The sequence below is a fragment of the Salvelinus sp. IW2-2015 genome, linkage group LG13, assembly GCF_002910315.2.
Source record: "Salvelinus sp. IW2-2015 linkage group LG13, ASM291031v2, whole genome shotgun sequence".
NCBI lineage: Eukaryota > Metazoa > Chordata > Actinopteri > Salmoniformes > Salmonidae > Salvelinus > Salvelinus sp. IW2-2015.
Window position 1 is genome coordinate 39,405,468 of NC_036853.1, and position 10,263 is coordinate 39,415,730.

At 40.6% G+C, this 10,263-nt stretch overlaps 2 pseudogenes; both read left to right on the top strand.

Moving 5' to 3' along the window:
* The first annotated feature begins 6,071 nt into the window (after positions 1-6,071).
* On the top strand, positions 6,072-9,764 carry LOC139028476 (vitellogenin-like; annotated as a pseudogene).
* A 108-nt stretch (positions 9,765-9,872) lies between these two features.
* LOC111971245 (vitellogenin-like) overlaps positions 9,873-10,263 on the top strand; it is a 7,572-nt pseudogene continuing 7,181 nt past the window's right edge.

Consider the following 10,263-nt stretch of genomic DNA (forward strand, 5'->3'; position numbering starts at 1 on the left):
TTCAACCTATATTCACCGACTCAAAAAGACAGACAAAAGTTAGCTGAATTTCCAATGTGTATCACTATGCTTTCAACCATCTATGCTTTCAACCATCTAAAGCACAACAAAATTCCAATGAAAAAACAATGTCAGATTATTGGTTTAGTTGTCAACCAAATGTCTATCACTGCATTTTCAACCATTTAAAAGCACAGTAAAGTWCAAATGGGAATACAATGTAAGATATTTTGTTTATTTATAAAACAGATCATGTGTTACTTATCCCTGTCCTTCATCTAATAGTAGAACCAAATGACCTGGATTGCAGTTGAAAGTGCATGTTGTAAGTGATCAATGCCCTTCGAGATTCTGCGCAGATTATCACAGCAATTGTGAAGATCCCAACAGACCTGCGACTACCTACGCATGCTATCTTGAACATGCACGTTTTATGTGATTACATAAGAAGACTTTATAGTTTCAGTGACCTCAATGTGGCCATAGATGCGTTACTCATTTTATGGATCAATATTACATTAGTTTGTTAGATTTAGAACTTTAGGCTATTTACTGCACTACAAAAGAAACATTGAATTGTGTTTGGATGACAARGCAACTAAATATGAATATTTAAAGGAGATGTATCTACTTCTTGAATAGTTCCATCTGAGCCACTGGCTTAATTACATTCTTTAACTGTTATTTTTGGTTGAATTGGAAATGTGAATCCAACATTCAATTTAATAGGCTATTTATTTCATTTCAAAAGTGATACTGAATTGTATTTGGTTGCATCCAAATATCAACATTTSAAGGAGATGAATCTAATGCTTGGATACTTCCACCTGTGCCTCTGTCTGGATTTACTTCCAGTTTGTCTACAAATTAATAATTGTTATTTTGAATTCATGTCTCCATCTCAACRAAAAATGTAGTTATGACTAAATCAAATTGAAATGAATTGAAACAATAGCTGTTGATGACTGCCTATAGTACATAGCCCTAAATAGCATTAATGATATATGAATGAAAGAGAGTATGGTCACATTTTCTGTGCTCTGTTAAACCTACCCTTTGGAATGACTTTGATAGCAACACTAAATCTATTTTGTTTTAAGTGGCTATAACTCAACAGTCATTCTCACGATAGCTCATTGATAATAGTCAGGCTGTGCTTGTCTGGTAGGATTTCCTTATCCAAGCTAAACAATATATATAAGGTATATCAACACCCCGGGCACAAAAGAAAATGTCATTCATAGTGCACGTTAAAGCGGTTTTATCATAATTATTTTTCAATCACTGACTTGAGCAATTGTTGTTTCCAGGACAACTATCCACCAGTTGTGTAAAGGYCTATGCCAACCACGAAGTGGAGATAAGCTTCCTGCTCTGTTTTGACTCACAACGTCTGAGACCACACAGTCATTTTAGTTTAGGGAATGAACCATTCAATTCTACTTTATTTCTCAGATCAATTATGTTGTTAAACAGGCTGCATATACCGTGTATTGTATGGGACATATCAAACTCACCAAACAAAATCAAACTAACCACACAATATGACTTGAGAGATAGCATATGAACAACAACAACAAAATAAATCATTTGATGTGTCACAACATGTTGTTTACACGTGTTTTCCATTTGGTAGCAAAGGAATACAATATCCAAGGGGGGGGGGGGGGGGGGCTTACCAGGCTAATTGCCAGCCAGACAGGTATCCAGGGGATTTGCCCTTCTATAACTGTGGTCAGTCTCATTTGACAAATTACAAGTGTGAGCATCTTATATGACCTCTACCTACATCTAACTTTAAAAACAGGAGCTGTTTTATGTTAACACTTTGACGCGTACGAACTCATGGGTGTGATCAATCTACAGTAGTCCCTGCAGTTTAGGCTGAAACCAGTGTGATTAAAACACTTCCACAGMGCAGCTCTCTAGGCCCTCTACTCATTTCTATTTTTACCAATGACCTGCCACTGGCATTAAACAAAGCATGTGTGTCCATGTATGCTGATGATTCAACCATAAACGCATCAGCAACCACAGCTAATGAAGTCACTGAAACCCTTAACAAAAAGTTGCAGTCTGTTGTTTTGGAATGGGTGGCCCGTAATAAACTGGTCCTGAACATTGTATTTGGTACAAATCATTCCTGAAGTTCTAGACGTAAGCCGAATCTGGTAATGAATGGTGTGGCTGTTGAACAAGTTGAGGAGACTAAATTACTTGGTGTTACCTTAGATTGTAAACTGTCATAGTCAAAATATAGATTCAATGGTTGTAAAGATGGGGAGAGGTCTGTCCATAATAAAGAGATGCTCTGCTTTTTTGACATCTCACTCCAAAAGGCAAGTCCTGCAGGCTCTAGTTCTGTCTTATCTTATTGATTATTGTCCAGTCGTGTGGTCGAGTGCTGCAAAGAAAGACCTAGTTAAGCTGCAGCTGGCCCAGAACAGAGTGGCACGTCTTGCTCTTCATCGTAATCAGAGGGCTGATAAAAATACTATGCATGCTAGTATTATATAGAGCCATTATTGCATGTTGTATTGATATGTAGGCTAAGTGTGCCTTTAAAAAGAAAGATGTAGTTCTGTCTTTGAGCTGTTCTTGTCTATTAATGTTCTGTATTATGTCATGTTTCATGTTTTGTGTGGACCTCAGGAAGAGTAGCTGCTGCTTTTGCAACAGCTAATGGGGATCCTATTAAAGTACCAAAATACCAAATTAGAATGTSTAATTATGATTGACGCAACAGTCAGCGTTTGAGCTGGCCACACTCATTTTTCTTCTCATAAACATAATCTTTACAACGTTATGTCCTCAATCTGAGCAGTTCATTTTTGGATGCAAAGTTCAGACATTCACAGAATTAGCAACAGCATAACACAATTCTCATCCAAATCCTAGCACTAGGTGAGGAAAGAGTGAGCTAACACAAGCGGTCATATTTAGCTAATCCTCAGCTGATAGAAACCATAATATGATTTAGCTAATAGCAATTACTATTTACAATTAATCACATCACGGTTGAGCTCACCAGTGATCAAAGTAATTGAGTAAAACACTTTCTAAAAGTTGAAAGTAATATGATGGGGGGGTAGAGTTTTGCCATCGATAAAATGCAATTATGTTCATTGTCCGTAGCTTACCCTGCCCATACCATAACCCAACGTTGACATCAGCAAACTGCTCTCTAACACAACGCCAAACACGTGGTCTGCAGTTGTGAGGCTGGATGGACGTACTGCCAAATTCTGTAAAACGATGTTGGAGACAGCTTATGGTCGAGAAATCAACATGACATTTTCTGTTAACAGCTCTGGTTGGACAATCTTGCCGTCAGCATGCCAATTGCACGCTCCCTCAAAACTTGAGACATCTGTGGCATTGTGTTGTGRTGACAAAACTGCACATTTTAGAGTGGCCTTTTATTGTTCCCAGCACAAGGTGCACCTGTGTAATGATCATGCAGTTTAATCAGATTTTTTATATGCCACACCTGTCAGGTTAATGTATTATCTTGGCAAAGGAGAAATGCTGACTACCAGGGATGTAAACAATTTTGCACAACATTTTGAGAGAAATAAAAAAAATTGGTGTAATGGAACATTTCTGGGATCTTTTCTTTCAGCTCATGAAACATGGGACCAACACTTTACATATTGCATTTTTGTTCAGTGTATAATATATTATACTTATAAAATATTGTTTACATGAAATCTGACCATTAGGACAATATTCAGAAAGCATTTCAAAACCCAAACAAGGTAGGCTATTTGTTTGACAATGATTCTTACTTCTGTAACAATATAAAAATGAAAACAACTATTCAGAGACAAATAAAAAAATGTAGATAACCTCTCGCAATAAGATTTAGTACAGACCAGGCCTGAGACAAAATCACAGTTGAAGTCGGAAGTTTACAAACTCAGTTTTTCACAATTCCTGACATTTAATCTTAGTAAAAATTCCGTGTCTAAGATCAGTTTGGATCACCACTTTATTTTAAGAATGTGAAATGTCAGAATAATAGGAGAGAGAATGATTTATTTCAGCTTTTATTTCTTACATCACATTCCAGAGTGTCAGAAGTTCACATACACTCAATTAGTATTTTGGTAGCATTGACCTTTAAATTGTTTAACTTGGGTCAAACGTTTCGGGTAGCCTTCCACAAGCTTCCCACAATAAGTTGGTGAATTTTGGCCCATTCCTCCTGACAGAGCTGGTGTAACTGAGTTAGGTTTGTAGGCCTCCTTGCTCGCACATGCTTTTTCAGTTCTGCCCACAAATTTTTCTATAGGATTGAGGTCAGGGCTTTGTGATGGCCACTCCAATACCTTGACTTCGTTGTCCTTAAGCCATTTTGCCACAACTTTGGAAGTATGCTTGGGGTCATTGTCCATTTGGAAGACCCATTTGCGACCAAGCTTCAACTTCCTGACTGATGTCTTGAGATGTTGTTTCAATATATCCACGATAATTTTTCTACCTCACAAAAAATTAGGCTATCTATTTTGTGAATTGCACAGTCCCTCCCGCAGCAATGCACCCCTACAACATGATGCTGCCACCCCTGTGCTTCACGGTTGGGATGGTGTTCTTCGGCTTGCAAGTCTCCCCCTTTTTCCTCCAAACATAACGATGGTCATTATGGCCAAACAGTTCTATTTTTCTTTCATCAGACCAGAGGACATTTCTCAAAAAAGTATGATCTTTGTCCCCATGTGCAGTTGCAAACTGTAGTCTGGCTTTTATATGGCAGTTTCGGAGCAGTGGCTTCTTCCTTGCTGAGCGGCCTTTCAGGTTATGTCGATTTACGACTCTTTTTATTGTGGATATAGKTACTTTTGTACCTGTTTCCTCCAGAACCTTCACAAGGTCCTTTGCTTGTTTGATAACAAGAAATGTGTGGAGTGGTTGAAAAACAAGTTTTAATGACTCCAACCTAAGTGTATGTAAACTTCCGACTTCAACTGTAGAATGTAGCTTACTTTGGCAACAATTCAGTCAATGCAACACGTATTAGATACAGACAGATAGAGAAGATACAGAACAACTGTTGAAAGATTATTTTTAAAAGTACACCATTTCCCTAAAAGATTTGTAGGACAAATTCATATTTCACTCTGTCACTTTAGTATTTGCATTTGGCCTACAACATGTCATGGAACTTCTAGAAGCACAGCCCCATCCTGCAAAGTGGCACAGAACACATAGAACACCKYAAGGAGGTTCCTACACATYTCCTACTCATTGCCCTGTGTTCACTCCAGATGCACACCACACACCCTCTTGTGCCTTTCAAACTTCACCTGCTTTCAAATTATGAGTTACAACTCGGTCCACATGCCCTGGTGCCAAACTCTTGGTCCACTTTCATGCCACTATAGCCATATCACAAAATGAATGGACAAGCTGCAATTTGAATGCCTTCAGGGTCCAGCGCCTGCAGGGTCCCGCACACAATGTACGCATTTGTAGTAGAGTTAAAATGGTTATTRCATKAAATTTCAAATTATTAGAATAGTACACCACGCAGAACAGAACAACCAGGTTGAGGGTCAGTGGCCAAAGCCCGCGAACAGGAATATTCCAAGTTCAGACAGAAGGGGGGAGTCAGATCGCTATGATCGCCAGGAACTTTACTTTTGGTGTCTATTTTTAATTGTTGCGCTACTGGTGCTGCCTGTTGATGTTAGGTAGGCAGCTACAGTAGCTAAATTATGTTAACATCTTCGGGTTTTGTTTCATTTCATCTGGGTGCTTCTGTCACCTACTAACACCCTGGTACTACCCGTAGCTCCTGTTCTCCTCAGGCCGAGAAAACACTGAGAGAGGTATGTGTTGCAGATTACTCCTTTGTAGAAGTCCATAACGTGAAATAAATAAAACATCCCAAGGTTAATGCAGTAGATATTGTTATAAYGGAGTGTGAGACTATTGAAACATGTWACTTTCAGTTTTATTGTTTTTATTAATATAGTTTACAGAGTGCTAAATGGGAGATGTATGGGAGATGTAGTTTGGTCCTCTACCGTATGAATGGAATAGATGCGATTTCACGTTGTAACTTGTTTATGTTTGTCARGACTTCCGCCGAAGTCGGCAGGGATGCCACCATTACCTTTGACCAACTGGTGGATTTGTCCATCCGGTTGGATAACCTGCTGGTTACCRGCGGACGTCCAGAGGGGGATCTGTTGGTTCCATCATCCAGCAACCCCGCTCCGGTGCCCATGGAGTTAGGAGGTGCGGCGCATAGGGAGACAGGAGAAGGAGCCATCACGTGCGCCATCTGTGGCCGCAGAGGACACACTGCCGGTCGGTGCCGTGTTGGTTCCTCTGGGAGTCGGTGCAACAGGCAGGGCACTCTGGCATCACCCCAGGTGAGTTTGCACCACACTCATCCAGAGTCCTCTGTTGATTAACTGTTTGTGCCTGTTTGTTTCCCTGAGTTTTCCCCATATTCCCTGCATAAGGCGCTTCAAGCYCAGCTGGGAATTTTATCGACAGAGCATTAGCCATTCGGTTAGGATCCCCATTTTTCCTATAGTTAGACCCTTCCCGGTACACGCTCTAGATAGTCGACCATTAGGGTCCGGGCTAATCTTGGAGGCCACCATCTCCTTGGCCATGGTTATGCAGGGGAATCATGAGGAGAGAATCAGTCTCTTTGTCATTGACTCACCTGCATTTCCTGTGGTACTAGGCCTTCCCTGGTTGGCTCTGCATAACCCCACTATTTCCTGGCAACAGAGGGCTCTCACGGGGTGGTCGCGAGAGTGCTCAGGGAGGTGTGTAGGGGTTTCTGTTGGTGCTACTATGGTGGAAAGTCCAGATCAGTTCTCCACCGTGCACATCCCCCCAGAATATGCCGATTTGGCTCTCGCCTTCTGTAAAAAGAAGGCGACTCAATTACCACCTCATCGACGCTGACTTCACAGGAGTCACGTGTATCCCCTGTCGCAAGCAGAGACGGTYGCTATGGATACATATGTCTCTGAATCCCTGCATCAGGGGTACATTCGGCCCMCTACTTCACCTGCCTCCTCGAGTTTKTTTTTTGTGAAGAAGAAGGATGGAGGTTTACGCCCGTGCATTGACTATCGAGGTCTCAATAAAATCACGGTGGGGTACAGTTACCCGCTACCTCTTATCGCTACGGCGATTGAGTCAATGCATGGGCGTGCTTCTTCACGAAACTGGATCTCAGGAGTGCATATAACCTGGTGCGTATCCAGGAGGGAGACGAGTGGATGACAGCGTTCAGTACCAACGCACACAGGGCATTATGAGTACCTTGTCCATACGTACGGGTTGAAGAATGCTCCATCAGTTTTCCAATCCTTTGTAGACCGAGATTTTCCGGAACATGCATGGGCAGGGTATAGTGGTGTATATCGATGACATTCTGATTTACTCCACTACACGCGCCGAGCATGTGTCCTTGGTGCGCAAGGTACTTGGAGACAGTTGGAGCATGACTGTATGTCAAGGCTGAGAAATGCCTGTTCTTTCAGCAGCCGTCTCCTTCCTAGGGTATCGCATTTCCACATCGTGGTTTAGAATAAACAGAGAAAAATAACTAATGTAGTATTTGAAGAAAAATGAAGGTCGTGTTGTTGGATAAAACACACACGTGATTCTCCAGATTCTCCTGATAATTTTTCATTAAAAAACTGACTTAGATGGACATTGATCTGTAAAGGGCTAAATGACAGTGGGGCAGGTTAACCTAACCTAATGGGTGTATGTGGCCACCTCAGAAACTCGTGATAACCCCATCAACAGGCTTTATTATGAGCAAATATTGTATCTCAAACTTATGTAACGTTAGTTAATTATATATTTTATTACGATTGTTTTGTCGACAGAAAATTTATTTAAAAGGCGGTCTGGGACTGTTGTTCCTCACATCACATTGGCCATGAGAGAGAGTAGTACTTGCACTGACTCTAGCCCTTGTGGGTAAGTACAGTTTTTTCTGTCTTATTCTAGTGCGGATATTATAACTAACTTCATGTAAATATAACTAAGTATGTAAATATTTGAAATGTACAAATTCTGTAATCTATGAGCATCTTTTTGAAAAACATTCAGTATAAACATATTGTGGACAATCATTTTTGTTTTATCTGTAGCGAGTCCAATCTGTTAACTTTGGTAGTACATATTATTTTTATGGGATTTTTACTTATGTTTATTTGATAGTTTCACTTCTGCCATTTTTTTTCTAAATTAAGTAACACCAGTTCTCAGATCACAAGATCATCAATATGTTTTGATTGTTATTACAGCCCTGATTTTCTGCCAGTAAGAAACCTATGTGTACAAGTATGAGGCACTGGCTCCTGGGTTGGTCTGCCTGAGGAGGGGTCTGGCTAGAGGCTGGAGTAAAAGTAATCAGCAAAGTTCTTATCAGTGCAGTTGCAGAGAATACCTTTGCTGAAGGTATTTGTTATACATGAAGTTCACACACAAACAATATCTTAATGTGATGTCCATTACATTGACTAATACATCAATTGATATCTTCCTTGTAGCTTGTGAAACCCTGAGATCTTTGAGACAGTGGTGTGTGGCCAAAGATCCTTTCGTCCAGCTGGCAAAAACTCACTTCAAGTCCCTGGCTGCTCAGTTCTGATTCCCATCAAGTTTGAGTAAATCCAGGGTGTTGTGGGTAAGGTAATTTGCCCGCCACATGGCTGTCTCTGAAAAGTGCTGAATGTCCATAAGAGGTATCCTGAACATTCTTCAAGCATCAACATCAAGAAGACAAAACGTCTATGAGTTGCAGAGGTACAACTTGTATATATGTTATATGTAGAATGCAAACATGTTTCAGTAAGGCAATGTTTGAGTTTCCTCACTCATGCTCTCTTTTGTGTTAGTCTGGAGTTCAGGGAGTGTGCAAGACCCACTATGTGATATGAAGAATGCCAAAGCACCGCGATACCATTGAGACCAAGAGCAAGGATCTCAATAACTGCCAGGAGAAGAATCAGGAAAGGCCTTTGGTCTGGCTTACACAGAGAAGTGTGTAGAGTGGCCAGCAGGTATGAGCATAAGTATCTATTTTGGGTGTTGGAAAAACATAACCGAAAACACTTCACATGACAATACAATCTGTGTTTTGTCTAAACAGGAGGAGGGGGCCTGATGGGAGCTGCCAACTTACAACTACATCATGAAGCCGCCGCTGACAGTGGTGCTCTGATTCTTGGAGGCCACTGTTACTGAAGCTCCATCAGTTCAACCACCATTCAATTGAGATGTCAGGAGCTGACCAATAGGAAGCAAAGTATGTTGACTGATTTGTGGTACAAAAGGAAAACATTTTCAATTTTTATTAAGCTTATAGTTTAAAAGTTTCCACATGAACTAAACACTTTCAACAGACAAAAGTTGACCTTCGTTGAGAATCAAGAAGGATCCAAATTAATTCTCCCCGGTGGTAATTATGTTCACCGTGGATTCATGCCGGTATGAGTTTGCCACTGAAATCTCCAGATTGTCCCATTCAGCTCCTTAAGATCAGCAACGCACGTCTCAGGTACAGTGACTCAATGACTCTATCTTTATCTGATACATACGCCTGACATATGTAAAGCAAAGATGACAAAGGTTTAATACAACACTTTCATTTTAATTGTTTAGGCTGTAAGATCCTGAAATCATCTGTGTCACATACACACGGCAAGAGGTCCATGAAGAATGCTCCTCTTAAGTTTGTGCAGTTTTATCCAGCTCCTGCGCATGGCAAAGTCTGAGACTATTGTGCCATCTGGGCTGAGTTCAAAAGGCGCAAACCAGTTTATACAGGTAATTTTTCAAAATAAATATTTTATTTTCGGGACAATTGCTCAAACAAAGACACAATGACAAGAAATACTTTTTTTTTCAGACACTGGATCCTTGGATGTGCTGTCCCCTACATCGGTAAAGTTCAGTGTCTGGTGAGATTCATCAAGGAGAAGTTTTTGCTGGTGACATCACTATTTTGAGGCTGTTCAGGCTGTGGTTGCCGCTGGTGCATACTGGTGGCTTGCTGATCTGGGACACTGCTCAAGCTTTTTGGAAAGTAAGTTAAATCTTTAACATGAATATTTAAGCATTCTTATAGATTTCTCATTAAAGATGACTAAAAATTGGTGGCATGAGGTGGTCTAGTTGGTTAACACCCCTACCTTCAACACATAGGTGACCCACTGCTACGATCAGTCTTATGTAGCACATTTCGTGTTTAAAAAGTGAAAGTAGTAGCCTAAA